Below are 21197 nucleotides of genomic sequence, written 5' to 3' on the forward strand. Positions count from 1 at the left end.
AAAGTCTCGCAGCCTTGTAATGGTTCCACAGATTAAGAAGTGCTATGTACCAGCTCTAAATATTTCTTTAAATTAAGACTTTCTGCCTCTAACTGAAATCTCGGCTGAATATGATGGTATAATAGGGTGCCCTGTTCCATCTGTGTAAATAACTCAGAGAGATTTTTCTCTTGTTGAAATACCTGCGTTAAAAAAAAGCAGCAATAACTTTAGACTTCAAAGGTCTAACTTCAAAAGATTTCTTGCATTCTGCTTGACGGGACAGCATCTTATGCACACATGCTTTTTCACTGCTAAATGCCTTAATAATGAGCTTGGGTTCAGATTTTGTGAATCAGAGCCAAGTAACTCTGTTTTATTATATTTGCTGGGAAATGAACTAGCTCTGGGTAATTAGGAAAGCAATTTTATTAGCATCTATTTCATAAAGATTGTTTTTTAATCAGAGTCAGAACTTACTAGAAATGATTCTTTCATTTTTATTGCGCGGCCCTCTTGAATGGCGCAGGCGGCCGTGGGTCTTAACCCATAGCGAACCCTGCGCGCCCAAGGCAGCGGTAGCGCTATTAATCCGCAGCAAAGTTATAAAATAACCCTAGGATGGTAGTCCCCTAAATAACGCTGCAGAAGCTGATAATTACTGCAGGGTGGTTTACTGCATGATGCCACCCCCGGGCTAAATTATATCTGTCCGTGTGTTTATGCACCATAAAGAAGACACAAGGAGCCGCTTTCTTTTGCATCTCAAGCATCACAGAAGCAACGAGGAACCGTCTCAAAGCCACGGGGAGAGCTGGAGGACAAGTTTGGAGCAGGGGCAGGGGTACAGATACAACACAGCGATCAGGAGAGAATGTTTGGGTTCAATTCTGCACTTGGTTTTGGTTTCCTGTAAGGAGGATTTGGCACTAAATTCGTGGTGGTGCTGGGAGAAGTGGGAGCATGAGGGAAGAGCAGCCGGGGGCCTTTCCTCATTCTGGAGGTGCTTGCACAGAAAAGGGAAGGAAAATAACACGGTGCACAGCAAAGGGCAAATAACTGATGGGTTTGGTTCACTGGCCAAACTGGGTAAAGAAAAAATAAATCAGGCTTAGGATAATCATGGGAAAACCCATAACAAAGAGAAACAGGAAGACATGAGCAAGTTTTATTTGGCTGAATGAAGACTTTTGCTTTCATTTTGAAACCCTCTTTTATTACTTAACGCTGGCAAATTTCTGAGCACAAAGGATACGAAATATCAAACCACTGTTTTCAGAAAACATTTAGAGGTTTTCTGAATGGTTTAAAGTTGTTTTCTAGATTACTTAGTGAACTTCCCCTGAAATTGTAAATATTTTTGATTCGTTGAAATGTATTCTTTTCCTTTCTGAATGAAAGAATAATGACATTGGGATGTATTGAGCTGCATGTGTCTGCCCATGCCACGTGGACCTTCTAGTGCTTTTGACTTGGAGCTCTGTGGTCACTGCTGAGCTTTCAAGGAGAAAGTTTCTCTCAATTTTGAATAGAGCAACACGTTTTTAACACTAAAAAGGGAGAAATGTATGTTACACAGGAGAAAAACATCAGGAAGAACATGGAGAGAGGGAAGTGACTGATGATCATAGAATCATTTTGGTGGTACTCGCGATCCTCTGCTGTTGGTGGTTGCAAACCTGTTGGGTGAAGATGAAGGTCAAATGGTTGCAAGAAAGAGGAAAGGAGCAAAAGAGAGAGAAAGTGGGGAAAAAAAGAGGCAAAAAGCAAGTTCCCATGGTGCACACAGCAGGGACAGCTGCTGCCACTTGCTTAAGTTTGCATCCCAAATACAAAAGTATTTTGGTTCACAAATACATACATGCATGCATTTATAAATATATGTATATAGACACACCCACACACAAAGAACAGCAGTAGTTTTATTCCTTCGCTTTTCAGTCATCAGTAAATTCAGCATATTGATGTGAAGAGTTTAAAGAATGTGTCCTGTGATCTGAGTGAAAAGGAAAATACATTCCCAAAATGATGTAGTGTGGGTAAAAATAAACAGTTTGATTGCTCTTACCTGCTCTTCTTTTGTGCAAGCGCAGAGAAATGCAGAAAAATTGCCACATTTCATCATGTAGGACAAGGGGGCCCAGGTGACACCCTGATCAGGTGTGCATGCATAATCAGTCCAAAAATAATCACCCTTTTGAATAATTTCACCCCAAATCTTGCAGCTTCAACTTATTCTCTGCAAGTGACTCATAAATCTTTACTGTGAATGTGAATCAAGTTTCAGGGCCGCAGGCTCAGGAGCTTGTTGGATTTATTCAACTTTAGGCTTTATTTATAGACATAAAAGTGTATTATTGGTTGTAACATCCAAACAAAGGAAAACAGATTGTAAGCATCCATTAACATGTTCCCAAAAGGGAAATCTGGAGTTTCTCCTGGGTCTTTCAGTCTCTCCCTTGTAATATTAAGATGATGTCATAAACTCATAATTACTTTGTGATGCTCTTATGTACTCTGGAGTTGCTTGTTCAGAAATGGTTATTTATTTTCTGAGCAGAAAAAACGAGCAATACAAACAGGTGGAAGGAGGCAGATCGGTCTTTGGTGGTTTAAGCTTTGGAGGACCCCAACGTTTTTATTTCATACTATTGCAATAATTCTTTCTGGTGGATGTAAGGGCACAGGTGTTTTACGTAGCATTCTTAAAAGTGGTTTCATTAATGTTCAGGGATGGGATGCAAGAAATTTATATACACTTTATAATGACTGGAGCAAAGAGCAATTTGGGGAGTCGTAATCCTGAAAAAGTGGAGTCTTTACTGCGGAATCAGTCCATAACCCATCCAGGTCCCCTCCAGGAGAGTCTCTGTCTGAATTAAAGGTGGACTTGTGTGATTGCTCCTTGGTTGAGGGCAGCAATTCATTCCAGAACCGTGTTCATCCCGTAGCATTTTTGACTTATAAAAGAGCCTGATGGAATACTGACTGAGTAACTCGCAATGAATAATTGATCTGGCTTGCTTTCTTCTTCTCATGGAGTAGCTGTGAGCAGATTGCGATTTCCTCGGATTTATTTGTTATTCAGAAATATCCAATACATTTTTATTTATTTGTGTGGGGTTTTTTTCTGCTCCATCGATTAGGTTTCCCAGGTGTCTGGGCTTTGACATCAGCACAATTCCGGGTGGGGGGGACAACAGGACCCTCTGCACAACTCAGGTAGGTGGAGTTAATCCGTCATGGATTAGCCACGGGGACGGGACGGCAGTTCTGGGAAATGCGTTATCTGGTCCCGGTCCAGAGAAAGGCACAAGTGCTTCTCGTGCACAGATGTGTAAGTCCCTCTCTCTGGGAACATACCTGGGTTTTGAGCACAACTTTTCTGTGTGTGGGTTTGCACAGTGTATTTTGTTCCCAGTACTCAGTCAAAGCTAATTTGATAAGAAGAGAAAAATCTTTCCCTTCCTCAGCGAGGAACATAAATATCTATTTCAAACAATTCTTTAAGGATCTAAGGTTTCTTATTACTCATTGCTAACCATTTTAATTTCTGACCTCTTCTGCTTGACTGGCTGCAGGCCCGTTCAATGACCCTTTAGGATTCCAGTGCTGTGATTTATGTCCTAGCCCAAATTTCTGTGAATTACTGGTATACCGAGCCTCTGACAGAATTTGAAGCTGGCCTTTTTGTTTCCCCTCTGCAGCTTTTCCATCCTGCTCCCTTCCTGGCGCTTCATTTAGGCTCCATGGATATAGTTTTAACCATTCTCTTCAGCTCCATATAGACATTTATAACACAATCCCCTGTGTCTTGCACAAACAGAACAGGACTCAGCTCTGTTGTTTCATTCCTCTCAGAATTTCCTTGCAGACTTCTAGATAGTCCGTGCTTTTTATTTTGTTTATATAGTTGTTTGTGAGAACCATTACGGAGAATTTACAAGTTGTCTCTTTTAATGTTAATTCACTTTTTTCCGTCTATAACGCACTTTCTTTCTTTTTCTTTGAGAAGTTGTACTGGTGCCGCACTGGTCAGCCCCGATAATAAAACTGTTATCCAGTGGTCCAGGACTCTCTCTGGACTTGTTGCTGTTTACGTGGCATTTTCTCTGATACAACTTCAATTCTGCAATTTATTGCCCTCTCCTGCCCGCAAGGACTCGGGTTTTTAGCATTCGGGTGTGGATGCACGTCCGTCTTTTATTGCCAATGGGAAGGATGGAAGTGGGCTTAGAAATAGTAGCTAGTTTTGACTTCCCTGGACTTTCCCCCATCCCGGTTCTTCAACAGACCTTTACCAAAGCGCCGTGTGTACAGAGCAGCTGTATTTCAGTGACCCGAGAGCCGGGCGCTATATATTGTTCAGCTCAGAATAGCAGTGCATGCACGAGGGAATCTTTTTGTCACTATGGTGACGTGCCAACTCTTTAAGATGCAATTTTGCTCTTAGAAATTAAAAACTTATTCACAGATTCCGAGGCGGAATTTTGCTTCTGTGTGTTCATTTAAGATTTAGCCTCAAGTATTAATATAAAATTTAAAATTGTGTCCTCTTCACTGAAATCCAGTGTGGTTACAAGGTTCTAATAAATATTATGTCCTTCCATCACGCAATTAAAATTTTCCACCTCATTTCACAATGCAAAACACTCGCGTGTTGTCAATCATTTTGAAACATGATTTTTTGACATCATATAATTTCGCTTCGTTTTTTAGACAGACATCACACCGGGAAATTATATAAGAAAGGATCCTATTATATCTTTATTTTTCCACCGGATTTCACCTTCAAACACAGACAATTTGTGTACGTTTCAGTAATTCTGACAATAAACTTTTCAAGGAGAAACGGAGGAGATCAGCAGATGGAATTGGTTGCTCTTCGGAGACCGCGGCCCCGGCGCGGGCACCTGGTTCGGCACCGCTGGCGCAGCCGCGGGAAGTTTGCACGTCGTGATGCGCGGAGCCAAAAGGTTGCTGCTTGAAACAGCGACCACCTGGGAGGCAGGGAGGGAAACATATGCACGTTTTTGAACTTCCCTGTGTTTAGCAGTTAGCAGACGCTAATGAATTGCCGAACAGCTCTGGTTTAAGCCGGCGCAGTCAAAAGCAAGGTTACCTGCTGCTTGTCAGGTAGCCCACCTGCTCAAGAAACCAAAGTGCCCCTGCCCTCTGCCAGGAGAAAAGCTGCTGCTGGTTTGAACCTCTGCTCTGGTATGTGTGTGCGTGTCTCGTCGTGTTGCTTCGTATCACGTGAGTCAGAAATCCAGCGTGCCATAGAATATCTAAGGCTCATTATGGAGGCCTGGTATTAAGCAACAGATTTTGATCGTAGTGGCGTGTAAATCTGGGGGAAACGCAGCCTGCGGAGCGCGGTTTGGGATTTGTAACTGTGGGAGATACAGGCCGGCGAAGTAAGAGGGGAGCAAATCAGGCGTGTAAGAAGCCAGAATGAAGCTTTGGATTGTCACTGGGTTCGCTTTCAGATGTCCTCTCCTGATCTGTGGCATCCTTGGAAATGCACACCTGGGCCAAAAACTTCTTCAGTATCTCTCAGACTGTGCCAACAGAGCTGCTGCTAAACCCAGTGCTGCTACCCTGTTTCCCCAAAAATAAGACAGGGTCTTATATTAATTTTTGCTCCAAAAGCTGCGTTGGGGCTTATTTTCAGGGGATGCCTTATTTTTCTATGAAGAACAATCTACATTTATTCTTGAATGAAAAATCGACATTTATTCAAATACAGTCATGTCATCACATTCTGGAACATCAGCATAACTCTTCAAACCTGCTTTGTCCTGCTGCATTCTACTGCCGAGTAATTTCACTTTTTTACATGTATAGCTGCCTGGACACTATTTAAATTGACTTTTTAAATGAACTGTAACTAGGGCTTAGTTTTGGAGCAGGGCTTATATTTCGAGCATCCTCAAAAATCCTGAAAAATCATGCTGGGGCTTATTTTCAGGGTAGGTCTTATTTTTGGGGAAACAGGTTAGTTTAAGAGCGATTGTTCAAACTTCTGCTCACTGAATTCAGTACTAAAATACCAAAAATAAACCAGCAGAGCTTGGTGAGCATCTCGGCAGAGGGGAGGCTGCTGTGGTGGGGGGAAAGAAGGACAAGATGGATCTTTCAAGGGGTCCCTTATACGTTTAACATGAAATATACGCTTTCCTTGAGTCGGGACGAGGGTGCAAAGTCACCCCCTGTGTGAGCACGTTCTGAAGGTGTGAGCAGCGTTGGGGGAGCTGGATTCTGGTGCACGATCGCAGCCCTGTGATCCGCTGGGAGGGCGTTAATTCAGAGATCTCTCCTTCAGAGCAGGGAAATGGTGAGGTAAGAAATCTTTCTGTATCTTGAATACATATATATGTACGCGCATATAAATATAGATGAGATTATTCAAATGCAGCTTGAATATATTTTGCCTAATCCATACAGAGTTTTATCAATATTTCTTTGTTTATTTTCCTTCATGCCAGCTGTTTCTTTATATATTTCCATTTTGTACATTTTTCAGGGTGATTGGATCATGTTGCACACACTTCTACTGAAATATTAAGTGTTTGCAATCCCCATTCATAGGCACCAGCTCTGTTATTATGATCCATCATTTCAAAATCCACGTATTTGAAAAAAGAGAGCTTAGCTAGCCCTTGAGTAGCAGAGAGCATTAGACCCGAGGAATCTCATTCGTCTTGTCAATAATCTGTGGGTTAACACCGCCAAATTGTTTGTTTCATTGGCATATCCGTGCTGTACGGTTTTAAAGGAGATGAGGATGTGGAAACGCCAGTGGGGTGAGGTTAAAACCGGTGTGAGCATGGAAACGGGCGCCTTCCCGTTTGTACCCAGCTCCAGGGGATCTCGTGACGGTCACGGTTTGGATGTTGTTGGTTCCTGTTGAAGGTCGGGACAGGAGGTGTTTTGGTGGTGTTACCTGGGGCCAAACTGCCCCTCCTGTGCCTGGGGTTGTTTTTACGAGCCAGCCTGCACAAGGGCCAAAATCTGAAGGTTTTGGTTAAAAGGCTCTTTCCCTCACTTTCCATATCCGAGTGGGACACGTGAAAGTGGAGAAGAGGTGGGTGGTGAGTTGGGTTATAAGACAGGTGTGGCATCTATGCAAGGGGAACCCCCAACCTGATGTGTGAGCATCTTGGTGATGGCAGGGACCCCAGCGCTGGGCGGGGTCCGGTGGTGGCCACAGCAGACTATGGAGATGGTGCACGACGTGCCACCAATGCGTTCACCTGCACCACACCGCCATTGTCTACAGCTTTTTAGATAAACTCCATTTGCTCCTCGCAAAGTTTGGTGACTTGTTTGCTTTAGCATCACCGTTAAAGCACAACAGCATGGTGCAGACCGACCCTCCCACTGCCAAAATCTCTGCCCGGGCTCCCTTTGCCGCCTGCCCTTTGCGCTGTTTGGTGGCAGAGCCCGGCGGCCGCGGTGCCGGTGCAGGGACAGCCGCTCGCCGGGCTCGGCAGTGCCATCCATCACCGGCGACGGGCCGTGCCGCGGCATCGTCACCTAGCAACGGCCCGGCCACGGCACACGGGACTTTAGTTTTTATTTTTTAAACATAAAAATAAGGCAATAATTTAGAAATCTGCATTTCTATTGTCACAAGTATTTTGGTGAAATTCAAAGCCGGAGATGATTTTGCTTTGCATCCCCGGCGCCGTGGCTGCCTCGAGGAGATGGAGCTTTCCATGTCGTGTGTACCAGGGTTTAAAGTTGAGCCGGATGTCGTTGTTGAGCCGGCGAGCCTTACCCTATTTTTCTTACGTACTATAAAAAATAATATAGTGAAATTACGGAGTGGGCTTTTTTCTGTAACTTCTACTTCTAAGGGTGAACTTTCAGGTCTAATTTTTTTCTTAATCAGAGGCAAGAGAAGGCAAAGAAGTATATAAGCTCAAATTATCCCTTTCCCACTCTTTTAAACACCTTTAAGACTGCAGAAGTCTTCTGAACTCTATATTGGCAATTGATGGCGCAGCAACTCGTTGCGAAATACGCTCGTTCGTTTTCGCTGATTGAATTTACTGATTGTTAATGTGTATAAAAGTGTTATGTACTTTTGAAGTAATCTCCTGCTAAAGGATTTATAGGAAAGACTGTTGAAATGTCATAGCATTTTCTCTGTTGTTATGACAGTATTATTGAGTAAATAGTTTAATTTTAGTGCCCTGGTTAAAAAAAAATGTATAATGACCAGCACATAAATCGTTTGCTTTTTTTATTTCTATATTTAGTTCCCTCCACAGAGACTGGAGTTGAAAATAGGCTGGTACCTAAGACATGAATTCTGTTAAATATTAAAGAGATCTCATCAATGATTTTATTAGTCTCAGTACTCAGTGAAGGCTGCACTGACATCTGAAGTCTAATGATTTTTTTCTTAATATATTTAAAGCCTTGTACTGCACCTTTAAAAATTGAACAATATTGAAAAATATAGAAGTACTATTTTGTATATTAGCTTTAGGCAGAACTGTTGTATGATTTCCACTCCTTTCATGACATTGTAATGATGTTACCACATACAACTTTATCTTGCATGAAAAGGTGAAGTCATGAGTGATTTCTCCAATTTAAAAGCACTCAACCCTCACAGTGCTAGAAATGAATATTTTGCATATATTCATGCAACAATGATTCAATTTAAGATTTCTATTTTCAAACATTGCTTGAAACCTTCGGTATGTTAGTAGTAAAATTGCCAAAATGTGTAATAAGATTTATTATAGATGAGTAGCATTTTATTTAGTATTTCATGTTAACACGCTTTTAGGGTTACCCTGGTTTAGCAGAAGAATTCATCTTTCTTTTCTAATCAGAGCTAACACTTTATTGTATTATTAAGATACACTTACAGTGCAATTGTATATCACTGGAGGAGTTTTCTGCGCCTGGTTGAAGCCTGGTGTCTACCTCCTACGCCCTAACTCGTACTGTACCGCTCTTTGTTGCTTTAATTTTATTCTGGTTTTTCGTTTTCCTCCTAAAAGATCATCTTTAGCTCCACGCTGACACTCACCCCTGGTCTCTCTGCTCAACCAGAGCGGGCAGGAGCTTTAAGCTCTGCCCTCAAACCACTGACCATGGCAAACGCCGTCCTGGGAGCTACCAGTCCAGTGGCCACAACACAAACCGCTTTGGTGGCCGACTTTGTTTCAAAGCTTCTTTTGTGTAGCTTCACCTTTGTCATCTGCCCCTCGCAGCTTTTGCCGTGGAGCGGATGGGATTGGCCGCTCCTCTGAACGTCTGTGCTTGTGGCGCTATATTGGTGCATTTTGGCCACCCTGTATTGAGTTCTTGGCTTTGCACAGGAGGTTTTTTGCAGCGTCGAGGCCGGACGGGCTCCGTGTCGGTCCTTGGGAGATAAAGCAGTAGAGCCGACAACATCAAGTGCTCAGCATCTTGTTTCTGCTCCCTCCCTGCCTTTCTTGTGGTCCCATCCCAGCTCAAGTGGTGTCTTCGTGCATACACCAGCCTGATATTTTTGTGACTTTGCCGATAAAGGAGAGGTAAGACCAGGACTGAAACATTCCTGGAGTTCTGACCCTCTGACCAAGCTCCAAATCCTGGTGCCTTTTTTGCCTCCAGTAATCCCTCCACTTGCAGGATGAAATGGCACATCCCACAGGTAAAGGGCTCATCCAGTGGGGGAAAATACCATTACAATGTAAGCGTGAGGGATGTGCAACCATGAGCTGTTGCGCTGGGGTGATAAATATGTTTACACCTTTTAAAAGTTGTAACGCAGCATGGATGAACCGGCGTCCCCCCCTTTCGCATTCCTGTTTGATTCGCCAACAGAAAGAGATGATCTGCTCTTAGGGAAGCTTTTTCTTTGACTGGAGATGGTAGTGAGAGTGGCTTTCATAGATGAAAATAATTGTACACTTCTCGTATTATTATTTTTGGCAAAGAGCTAGCGTTTCAGCTTCCCAGCGTATTACATCATTACATTGTATAATGCATCATAATGATAGAGTGAATGGAAAGGAAGAAACGCCAGCTTTTGTTGCAAGTTTAAAGACAGACACACATTTTCAGCTGGGAAGGCTGCTGTTCGGTTAAGTGTTTTCCTAGATGAAACAAAGCTGCAATCCCACTTGGCATTCGCATTAATTGTGGACTTGCCAACAGGCCAGTTTCACTGGTGTACAAATTAGTGGAGAATTATTTAACTCATCTCAACAACTAAGAGAATATCCTCATAAAGCTTGCTGAGCTGTAAGACATTCCCCCTCCTCCCCCACTTGCCAGGGTATTTTGTACCCTATACTTAGAAAAATCACAGAATTTGCATGCTCTTCCAAAAAAACCAAAAAAGGCAAATAAATCCATACAAAGAAAGGTATCGAATATACTGAGACCCCAGCAGAGCAATGTGGTGACAATCCACATAAAACAGCAAGTTTGTATTGGTCGGAAACTGTCCAAATTAAGAGGGGATTTTCTGGTTTGTTGTTTGAGTTTTGAGTTTGGGTGGTGGCTTGGTTTGGGTTTTTTTTTTTGTCTTTTGAAATTCAGCTAATAACGTGATGTTCAAGCGCCTGGGAAACGTGTCTCGTTGCCAACATCACCCGACATTTCGTGTCTCTGCAGCAAAATGCGAGCCCGGGAAGCGCAAACTTCCCCAAACTGTCCTGCCAAGGGGCCTTCCCGACCTAACGGGGGGATCACCTTTATGGTGACAGCATAATTTGATCTCTGTGCCATCTAAATCCTTATTTTCTTTAGGGAGGCTGCCAGCAAGGGTGCCAATTAGTGCCAATTGTGATGGTGGCTTTTGTGATGCAGACACCTGCCCACTAGGAATTGGACTGGTCCCACCAACACACATATGCCATTAAACAGCTGTCAGATGGTAATGACTTTTTGGAGTCGAAGAAAAGGGCAGAATTTCATTCTGAGGCAATTTTCTGAGAAAATTTTACAATTTTTCACCTCTTTTTTTTTTTTTTTTCCTTCCTCTTCTTTAGCATCTGAATTCCAGGTTTCTAATGATGAAACAGATTGTGAATTTTTAAGTGAATCTCATAGTACCAACTTCATACCAAAAACTATGTGATCCAGATGAGCAAACATAGAGTGAGAAATGATATTAATAGCATTCTTATTATTCTACATCCTATTTTTAACTTGTTTTCTTGAGTTCATCCCTTGTTTAGGTTACTTATCCCAGAAACATACAAACGAAGTGCTGTGTTTTCTTTCACCGCTCTTCTGAGACATGGCCTCTGTTTACCTGGCTGAATTAAAAGAATGAATTACATGTATACATCAAACAATTCTAGCAATTCCTTTTCATTCTGTTTGATGACAGAGTGAAGCGCTTTGGAGCACTTTCACAGCTCGTGGCATCATATGCACGAGAGTTCCGAATCTCTGTTATACTATTATTAAACTCTCTTCTAATTTTTGGTCGCTTCTTTGGTGCCGCAATGGGAAGTTTAGAAGCCTCCTTGATCCATAAGTAATTATATGTCCATGTGTACACTTGTATAAGTATATAGACGGTTGTCTATGTAGACACGAGCACCCATAACTGTAACTTTTTGGGTAATTTTGGTAAATATGGTCATGCATAGAGCCAAGAGGCTCTTCTTGATGGCAGAGAGCGATTTCTGCAGGAAACTCATCACTTGTGTTGCGAGTCCATTGGCGAGATGCTGAACACCGGTGGGTGTCAGGGAGGTGGGTGCAAGAGCAGGTAGCATCTGACAGGAGATATTTGGCAGTAGGAAGGCACCTTCAGAGCTTTAAGAGGATTCCTGTATCCTTTCCAAGCCTTGGGCATCGCTGCTGGAAGCTCCCGATGCCTGATAGCCCAGCAAAGGCCAGACGCCGACAATTAGCTGGAGCTTTTCAGCTTTTGCTCTGGCGGGCGTCGCACCTTGATTAGCGCCATTGCTTATTGGCATCGGCCGCTCAACGGGGTTCCTGCGAGACGGAAAAGGAAACAATCCTAAAGAAACGCAGCCAAGGTTGGCGTGCAATGATAGAAAATGGTGTAATGCTTTAAGGAAAATGATGGCTTTGCAATTGCTATTGACCTTTAGTAAACATGGTCGCATTTAGAGGACACCAACGCTATATATATATAATATGTATATAAAAAAGTTCTTATGAAGGTTTTCAAGTGAAATAAAACTAGAACAAGTGCATCAAGGTCATTGCCTTTTATTAGTATTTGTTGCTGAGGTCTGGGCCATCATTTTTTGTCACTGTTTCCAAGGGATGTAAAGCTCTTGTTACAGCTCAGATGAGCTCTCTTATTGCCTTCTTATCTGTTTCTCTTCATTCTCTTACTCACTCCTCAGACATTGACCATTTTAATGCAGCTGTAACCGGTCACGGCCTGTCCCACTGATAGGAGGGAGTCTGTAGATTTTCTGGGCTGCACCGTGGATCGCGCTCTCGGTTTGGGAAAGGTAACACAAACCCAGAGAGGCAATCAGCTGGTTTATTTTGTTGATGGCTTTTGACTGTATTTTTTTCCTCACCAGTTAACTTGTTGAGGGTCTTCAGAACATTTTCTCTAAATCCTGGGATTGCTCCAAGGCTTCTCAGTTGTAGGATGACAATGGGGTTCAGATTTTTGGAACTTCAGCTGCTGTTCTGGCCATTGAGCTAAGGACATCTGTACAAAACCTGCGAATCCCAGTGGTTCCTTTCATGGCGCTAATGGTCAGATTTTTGAAGGGCTCATCAGTTCCTTGTCTTTAATGCACATTATTCTTGAGTATGAAGATGCTCCATGCCAGATTGTACTACCATTTTTTGGTGAGTGAGTAGTTTTACACCCAGGTGAGCAGTGGGTACAAAGTCCGGCCCATTATTTTATATGTTGTCGTCAAACACAAGCCTAAGAATTCACGGAACTCAGCAAATCCCATGACTGGGACTGAAGCGAGAATCCATGCCACTACTAACAGGTATATTTTTATTAGTTTTAAATGCTGCAAACATATTTTAAATAGTCCTGTGGTGTATCTCTTGCTCACCCTAATGTATATACATCCTAATGAACATGTAACATGGCTTTAAACATATGCCAATCTTCAAAACATATGTAATATTAAAAGAAAATGTGGTAATTCTTTAAACACCCTATCATTGTGAATTCATCTCATATTCATTGTAATAGCATTGATCAAAATGAATTCATTTGGTATTCATGTAGGTGTCACATGTACTTCCATAGGTGTTTCATTGTAAATTAGCATTTCTCAGAGGACACTTAAAATAAAGTGTTACTGAAAGTTCTCATTACACATATTGCTGAGATTAGTACATTAAGGATCATGTACTTACATAGTACTAATGCATTTCTGCCACTTAAAATGCTGCATTACCCATTTCTGATATCTAGCAAATATCTGAAGCAATTTTGAGAATTACTGACATCCTGAAGGAAGTGGTACTTTTGTGATTAAATTGGTTTTGTGTATTTCACTTTGAGTTAAGGAAAGAACCCCATGCCAGATATACTTAAATGATTTTTTGATTTAAATGACTTGAGCATCAAGTGAAATAAGAAAAAAAAAAAAAAGAGTGCCACATCTAATTAGAAAAACAAAAATATTACAAATGCTTTTGCGTCTTCAAACTTGCCTCACAAAGCCAAATTAGCTGATGCTTTAGTATACTGCAGCGTAGGCTTTCTGATGTATTTACTTTCAGATTATTACTTCTTAAAAGAAAGAGAAAGAGTTTAGCAGGCTCGGGCAGATGCGTTTCTGACGTCTTGAATTGCCCATTACGTCTTGTTTGGCCTGAAGCTGTTTTTGAAAAGATGAAGGTTAAAGAGACTACACGATGTTTTTCAAATAGGTGACAAAAGGTGCGTTACAGTTCCAGCATTATTTGAGTCCCGAAACGCTCTAATCCTGTCGGACAATGTTGTGGATGCGTCTTCTCGTCCGAAAAGGGTCAATGTCACTAGTTTAAGATTTTTATGTGTTATAACACTAGCTAAAAAAAACTCCGAAGCTTAACAGAGGGCCTGATCCTACCAGGGACCTTTGGAAAAATACGGGGAGGTGGCAACATTTTGATGTTTGTATTGGAAGGGAAGAGTCAGATTTGGCCAGGAGTTGCTACAAAACCTATTCCACCTAACAAAGTCTCTCAGCAAATATTTGCTCGCTCTTCTGGCTTCATCCACGTGGCGCAATTCTGCAAAGAGAAGGTGACGTTATGGCAAAACCGCAACTCCGGGCGGTGGGAGATGTGGGTCCGGTCCTGACGTCCGCACTTGAGCATCGGCTGTAAGATGCTGCTCGGCTTTGTCTCTTGCTTTGCTTATTTTCCCAGAAGTTTTCAGGCCTCAAAGTATCCTCCCAGTTTATTATTTTTGCCAGATTGGTTTGTGAGCGTGCGGTACGGGACAGGGTTTGTAATCCAGAAATCCATTTCAGGTTAGAGCCATAATTAGCTAATGCAAGATAATAAATAGCTACTAAAATCGCATGAAAAATATGATAGCGCTATAAAGCCTGTTTTTATAATCCTGCTCCTCCCCTTTTCTGCCTCCTCCTCCTCCTCTTCAGCGTAACAAGGACCCTAATAGGCTTCATGTATAAGTGCCTATTTTTATTAAAGACAAGTGTAATCTTTTGTAGTCCAAATGTCCTATCATAAATGCTAACCGAGGAAAATATTAGGACTCATTTATTTATGAACCCGTTAATAATGAGGTGCAGTTATGAAAAAGGCTTTCTCAGCACAAAGCCCACTGAACAAACAATGCACGCTGGGGAAAAAGAGCTAGTTAGCCTTCCTGACTTAGATAAAGCTATGGAGAAATGACAAGTGCCAGTAATTAGCAAAGCCTCTTCAACGAGATAACCCTATACATCTTTGTCTATTGCAATCACCAAAGACTCCGATTCAGTGTAAAATTAAAGCTGGGATGCCATCAATTTCTGTTAACCTCTTTATATTGTTCTGTGTTCATGCATATGTGATAGATAGTTTTTGTCATTTTATTAAATGGTGACAACTCAGTATGCATGTGACTAAAACTGTTTTCTCCTTAGCAATGTATTTTAAATCATCTCTCCATTGCCTTTATTAACTGGGTTTGTCTGGGTCCTATACTGCTTTATTCTGCAGTATCGGCAGCCGTCCTAGGGGTGCAAATATTTGTGCGCGCTCCTTTCACGAGCAGTTTATCCGTGATTTAAGAAGTTTATGCCCTTTCTGGTATTCGCATGAGCAGATCCCATAGCTCTGTGTGTGACTGTTGACCACCTGAAGAGCATCCTTGTGCATTTTTGTTGGTTACAGCCATCAGAAACCACACGCAGACCTCTGGTTTCCATGAGCGTGGGCTCCCCTCTCCACACTCGTCTGCACGGACAGTCCCTGGTTGGTTTTGGTGCTGTTTGGTTTTTGGGCACGAGCCCAAGCCTGGTGAACCCAACCATAAGCCTCCTATTGACTTCGTGGTCCTTCATCCATCAATGCTGTCCGCATCCAAGCTGCTTTCTTCCACCTTAAATGGAGAGCCGTGATTGATTTTTTTTTTTTCCTCAAAGGCTTCCAATATTTGTGAGCTCGTACTCCCTAAATTTCCCCTTGACTTTCAGGTAAGTCGGAAAACACCTGAAGCTTCGCAGGCAAAGAAGGGTCACAAATCAACCCCATTTCCTTGACGTCGGGGTGGGTTTGCTGGGATTCCCCCCAGAGCTGGCACTGAGTGACCTGAGAAGTTGCACTTGGCCTTGGGTGTCATAACAAAAGTTCCTTCTGGCTCCGTTCTCTTGCTCCTTAATGTCTTTTTACTTGTTTTAAATACTCTGTGCCCTGACTCCTGAGGTTATTAATCTTCATCTGTGCTCTTTTTAAACTTTACTACTAGCACTTTTTTTTGCCTCAGATATGCTTTTATTCATTCTTTTCGGCAGCAATAACCTCTCATATTGGCCAAATTAGGAAATAATTGCGAGTAATAGAGAATCCTTTTCCAGCAGTACAATAAAGGATTATATATGTGCCATGTAGGAAGGATGGCACAGAGTGTAAATACCAAAATGCGGGCAAATAGGCAGAGAAGTGAAGTCTGCTGTGATAAAAACCCGAGTTGGATAGATCAAAATAAGTTGCTCAGATATTTTAAAACAAACATCCAATCTATCTTGCTTTTATTTACGTGGCCATGGTAGCCATGGCTTGTTTCTCTTCAGTGAGTCGGGGGAAATGTTGCCAGTTCCAAGAATTCCCACCACTTTTCCTGGTTTGTTTTGTGTTTTGGTTTCTTTGTTTGGGGTGTTTTTTGTTTGTTTGTTTGTTTTGTGTGTGTGTTTGTGTTTTTGTTTGTTTTCCAGTTTTAGATCTTTATTCATTGCGTCGAAACTCCCAGTTGTCCAGTCAAGGAGCTGAAACCAAGAGTTTCTGTCTGACTTGGATCGCAAGTGGCCGATAACGCAACCCAGCTATTTCCAATCCAGCAAAACTGCCTAATTTGGCGTCATGTTAGTAATCACTTTTCAATAATGAGTATACGTGTAGGACTTTGTGATATGCTTGTGCAATGTAAAAAAACCCCCTACTCTCAGGTGTCTAGCTGCTCTCATACATAGGCATTTTCAGGATCAAAGCTCCTATGAATGTTATTCACAAGAAATAATTCCGTCAGCTCTTGGGAAGAAAATGCGGAGAACATTGATGTGATGCTGCCATCTCGGTTGGGGAGCACGAAAATACGTCGGCGGTAGGAGAGAGCAAAGCTCTCTCGGCGCTCCCATCGCATTAACGCTCGCCTTCCGTCCTTCCAGTCCAAGTTCTCTGGGCTGCTGCTTTCCATTGTTTTTTATTACTCATTTGAATCGGAAAATAATATTTCTCCTCCCTAATTCATGAAGAATTGTCATTGCCCACCTCCTGCTGAGGGAAAAAAGTGCCCGAGCCCATCTCCCATGAGCTCCCTCTCACTTCAAATGCAAGCTGCAATGGCTCCTTTGGAAATGTAACAGGCTATTATAGGAATATGTATTTACACAGTATTTTAAGATGCACATTATCCACCTGATAGACCATAACAGCTCACCATTACAGCCTATTGAATAAAACCTCTTCGCACCATTTTTTTCAAGGCAGATACTTTTTACATGATAAATTGTGACTCTATTGTGTAAAAGTGCAAGTTCGTCATGTAGGACCGTGCATGGACACAATTTGTCTTTAATCCGCTGCAGTGGGAACTTCTTGCTCTGACCCTGCCCTGTAGAATGAATTATTCTGACCAGAGAGATGCAAATTGAAAAAAATGAGAAAAAAGCCTCGTGAACATGAAAGGAAAAGTTTGTTTAATGGACTGCGTTAGATTATAAGAGAGATCTGGCGGCTGGGGAGTCTGAGCAAAGTGCTCTCTGTCTGCCGCCGCCTTTCAGGGCTCGTGTTGACCTCCTGCATCCCCAAGGACCTGGGAGCATCCCAGTTCTTCGAGGAATTCTCCTATACTGGTTTTGCCTCCCAGTCCTCGGCCTTTTCCTCTTCCCCACGGTCACTTTCCTCCCTCCTTAGCCGGTCCCAGTGTTAAAGGGGACCCCTCTGTTCTGAAAACCCCTCTGTTCCAGGAATTCGCATTAGAAACCATGCTGCCCTAGGTGCCATCCCTCTCTTCGTCCGAGGATGCTCATTTTGAATAGATAATAATCCAAATTTAACAAGCCTCCTTTATTAGCCTGGAGCTAGGCATAAGGTCTCATTCTGTCATCTCCTGTGAGTTTTAACTTAATAAAAAACACAACAGAGAAGGCCACAAGACCCCAACTTCAAAATGAAGCTTGGAGCCAAAGACACGGTGTCCCTGGTATCAAACAGACTGAATAAGCTGCAAATAGATAAGATTCCCAACTTGTTATAAGATGAAATAGAGCCTAGCCCCTGTTGTGAAACAGTTTTACATTGCAGATGTTCATGAATGCATGGAAAATGTGGTGACTTCAAGTCTTTTTTCGTTCCCTATCTTCAGGATGTCAAAACTGATTTTTGTGAAGAAACTCTATAATGGTTACAGTTGACTCCTGAGCAGAGACTTGCATGTCTGGAACAAAAAAAAAGACTTCCAGCCAGCTGAACAGCATTGTCTTCTCCCCTTCCACCATTTAAATTAAGCATACACAACAGAAATACCAAACAGGCATCGGTTTTACATGTCATGCCAATTCTGATCCGAAACAGTTTATTAATATAAATCACCTCCAAAAAAGGGAAAGATTTTAAAGGGAAGCGAAGAGCTGCCAAAAAGGCTTACACACAGAGCCAGTGTCTAACGCTAAACCTAGTGGAAATTATGTATTTCCACTCGTTACGGAGCGGATCGGTGGGGAGCCAGCGCTTTGAACCCCGCATGGGACACTTGCTGTGCGTCCCCGCTAGAAAGCATATGGTTTGAGAGGAAACAGAGACACCGGCCAAAAGAAGCACTGGTCTGCAACCAGCAGATCCGTAAATAGTTGAAACCCATGCAAGAGGGGGACCGAGGGGCCCCCCGGTCCTCACCGCGCCTGTCCCCCACCGGGGGGACCCCTCGAAAGAGAAGGGAATGGTTTGGAGGGACAAATGTCACCTCCAGGGCTTCTAGGAGGACTTTAAGGTGTCCAACCCATGGGTTGGAGCTGAGTTACATCCGTGGTTTCATCTCCAGCATCTCCTCCTTTACTCTCTATGACTCCTTTGGGAAGAAGGACCGAGCAGTTGTGGTTTTCTGGGATTTTCTAGGTGTGTTTGGGAATCCCGTTCTGGCTTTGTAAACAGTGTGCTTGGTTTAATTGTCATCATTTTCAGATGTTAGGTTTTCGATCAGTACAGTATGTCTTAAACTACTGTATTAGAATGCTGCTTGACTCACTTCCAAATTGAAGACCTTTTAAAAAAAATTGAAGCAGTCCAATAATTTTAAATCACTCTGCACTGTGCATTGCAATTTAAAATTATTGGAGTGCTTCAAATTTTTATAAGCCCTTGAATTTGGAAGTGATCAAGGTTCTGGGCATACTCAGTGTAGAGCAATTTAAAATTATAAGAGCTGTCAAATTTTTATATAAGCACTTCAGTTAGAAAAGGGATTTGGGTTCTGGGCATGTGCAAAGGGGAGCAATTTAAATTATTAAAGTGCTTCAATTTTTTTTTCCTTAGCACCTGATTTTGGAAGCGTTTTGGTTTGTGCAGCCTAAAACGACAACTTCCTTTGAGAGTTTCTTCTTAAAAAGAATTTCAATCTTGCAAACTAAAGTATTCTTTAAAATGTGAATTCGCCCATACTTTAAAAACTGATTTGCACAGAGCTTGCTGCCCAGGACATCTCATTTATTTTTTTCCCATTCTTTTTATCATTTCACTCTTTAAGGGGCAAATTGATGGTATAGAAGTAGCAGCCTCTTTAGATTTTAATTTTTTTCCAACTGTTGCGCTCATGGTGGAAAAAAATGTGGAAAATTGAAAAATTCAATGAGAAGAAACGATTTTGTTTCCCAAGTACTACCCTGCCTGGCCAACAGAACTTATAGGCGATGCAAAATTGAAACAATTTGTCATTAAATCTCATTATAATGTCTCTCAACGCTCTAAATGAAAGCCATGTGATAGCTGACAGCATGGGAGGGGAGTTGGAAAGCGGTTGTATTTGCACCCTTGTGCTCCATACCGGGGCGATTCCTGCTCAGGCTTTGCTTCTCCCATCTTTAAGCCCCTATAGGGCAAGTGCCAGGGTAATTACTTAATGTATAGAGGGCACCGTGTACCTTAAGTCTCCCATGTCAGGAGTACATGCAGAGTGGAACAGTGCATTTCATCAAACCGATTTAGTGTTTTCTTCCCCTGGAACGCTCCTTTCACTTGTTACCATGGAGGTGATAGGTGACCATTTGTGGTCGTTTTTTTCCCTTGGAAAATGAAGTTTTTGAATAAAAGCCAGCGATCGAATTAAATAGGGGCAAAGATACGGCAGAGGTGAGACTCAAAAGACAATATGTAATAATTGGTTTTAAAGCAGGAGTCAGATTAATTGTATAGTCGGGAACAAAGGGAAAAATTCCTGAGAACCTGTTGCGTTTTCCCTTGGAGTTGTTTTTGGGGGGAAAGGTAAAAGGAACAGGGGCAGGTCGGGGATGAGCGTGTGTTGGGTGAACAGGTGCCTGCAAAGACAGGGGGATATCCAGCTGGATTTTAAACACGGAGAAGCACCCTGGCCCTGTCTGTCTGAATCCCGATTCTGGCACAATATAAAGAACAAATCGTCTCCGACCCGCCGCCTCGCACATCTCAGCTCCAAAAGTTCCCGTCCCCCCATTCACACATACCCGAACCCCGCTTTTGGGCTGCATTCACGCCAATGTTGACTTCCCCCCCCCGCCTCCTTTGTTACATTGTGCAAACCAAATAGAAAGTGAGGTGAGCTTGTCTGAGCAGATGAAAGATGGCAAGAAATTGGCGCTTGGGGACCAGTGTCTTGGTGACATCGACTCTGCAGTCCTTTTTCTCTCTCTCTCTCTCTCCCTGGCTTCCCCTCTCCCTCTCATTCTCTCTGAAATGGTCTGTGCCTCCAGTAATTTACATAATACTCTTCTGACACCTTTACTTTAGTCATCAATCACGGTACCTTCTCTCAGTCTATCTTTTGTCTGAGCATGTCTCTTCTTTATCAGGCCATGCACAAAAGATTAATTTCACAGTTTTTCTCCCTTCTTTCTTTCCTTGCAAGATACAAAGCTCATGAAATGACAGAAGCAAGATAATGAAAACAACAATGCAAGCAATTTTTTTTTTTGTTCTTGCTGGTTGGATCTCAAGATACTTTTTTTAACCTCATTGTGTGCCATCTGTCTTAGAAAAGGTCTGCTCTGTATTTTTTAATACAATTCTGATGCTGTTCTCTAGACTACCTGGGGAAAAAAATACATATTTTAATCATGCCATAGGCACTGATTTAAAAAACAGCCAAAAAAAAAGCATTTACTGAACAATTAAAGCGAGGGGTCCATTTCTAATGGTGGCATGGACTACTGCACAGTGCCCATGCCCCAATTAATATTAATGATCTCTTGTGCACGGCAAATTTATGGCATTTGATTGACTCACACAACTACACTTCAAGCTGTCATGTAAAGTGAAATATATGGGCACCATGGCCTCATTTGCATATGCATATGTTCTTAATATTAATTAGTCTAATGGATCTAAGG

General features: G+C 42.3%; 1 long non-coding RNA gene across 1 annotated transcript in view; it reads left to right on the forward strand.

The window, feature by feature from the left end:
- The window catches only part of LOC110362498 (uncharacterized), a 358492-nt gene that overhangs the window by 162285 nt on the left and 175010 nt on the right, over window positions 1-21197 (forward strand). The window lies entirely within an intron of this gene.

Source organism: Columba livia, chromosome 3 (genome assembly GCF_036013475.1).
Source record: "Columba livia isolate bColLiv1 breed racing homer chromosome 3, bColLiv1.pat.W.v2, whole genome shotgun sequence".
NCBI lineage: Eukaryota > Metazoa > Chordata > Aves > Columbiformes > Columbidae > Columba > Columba livia.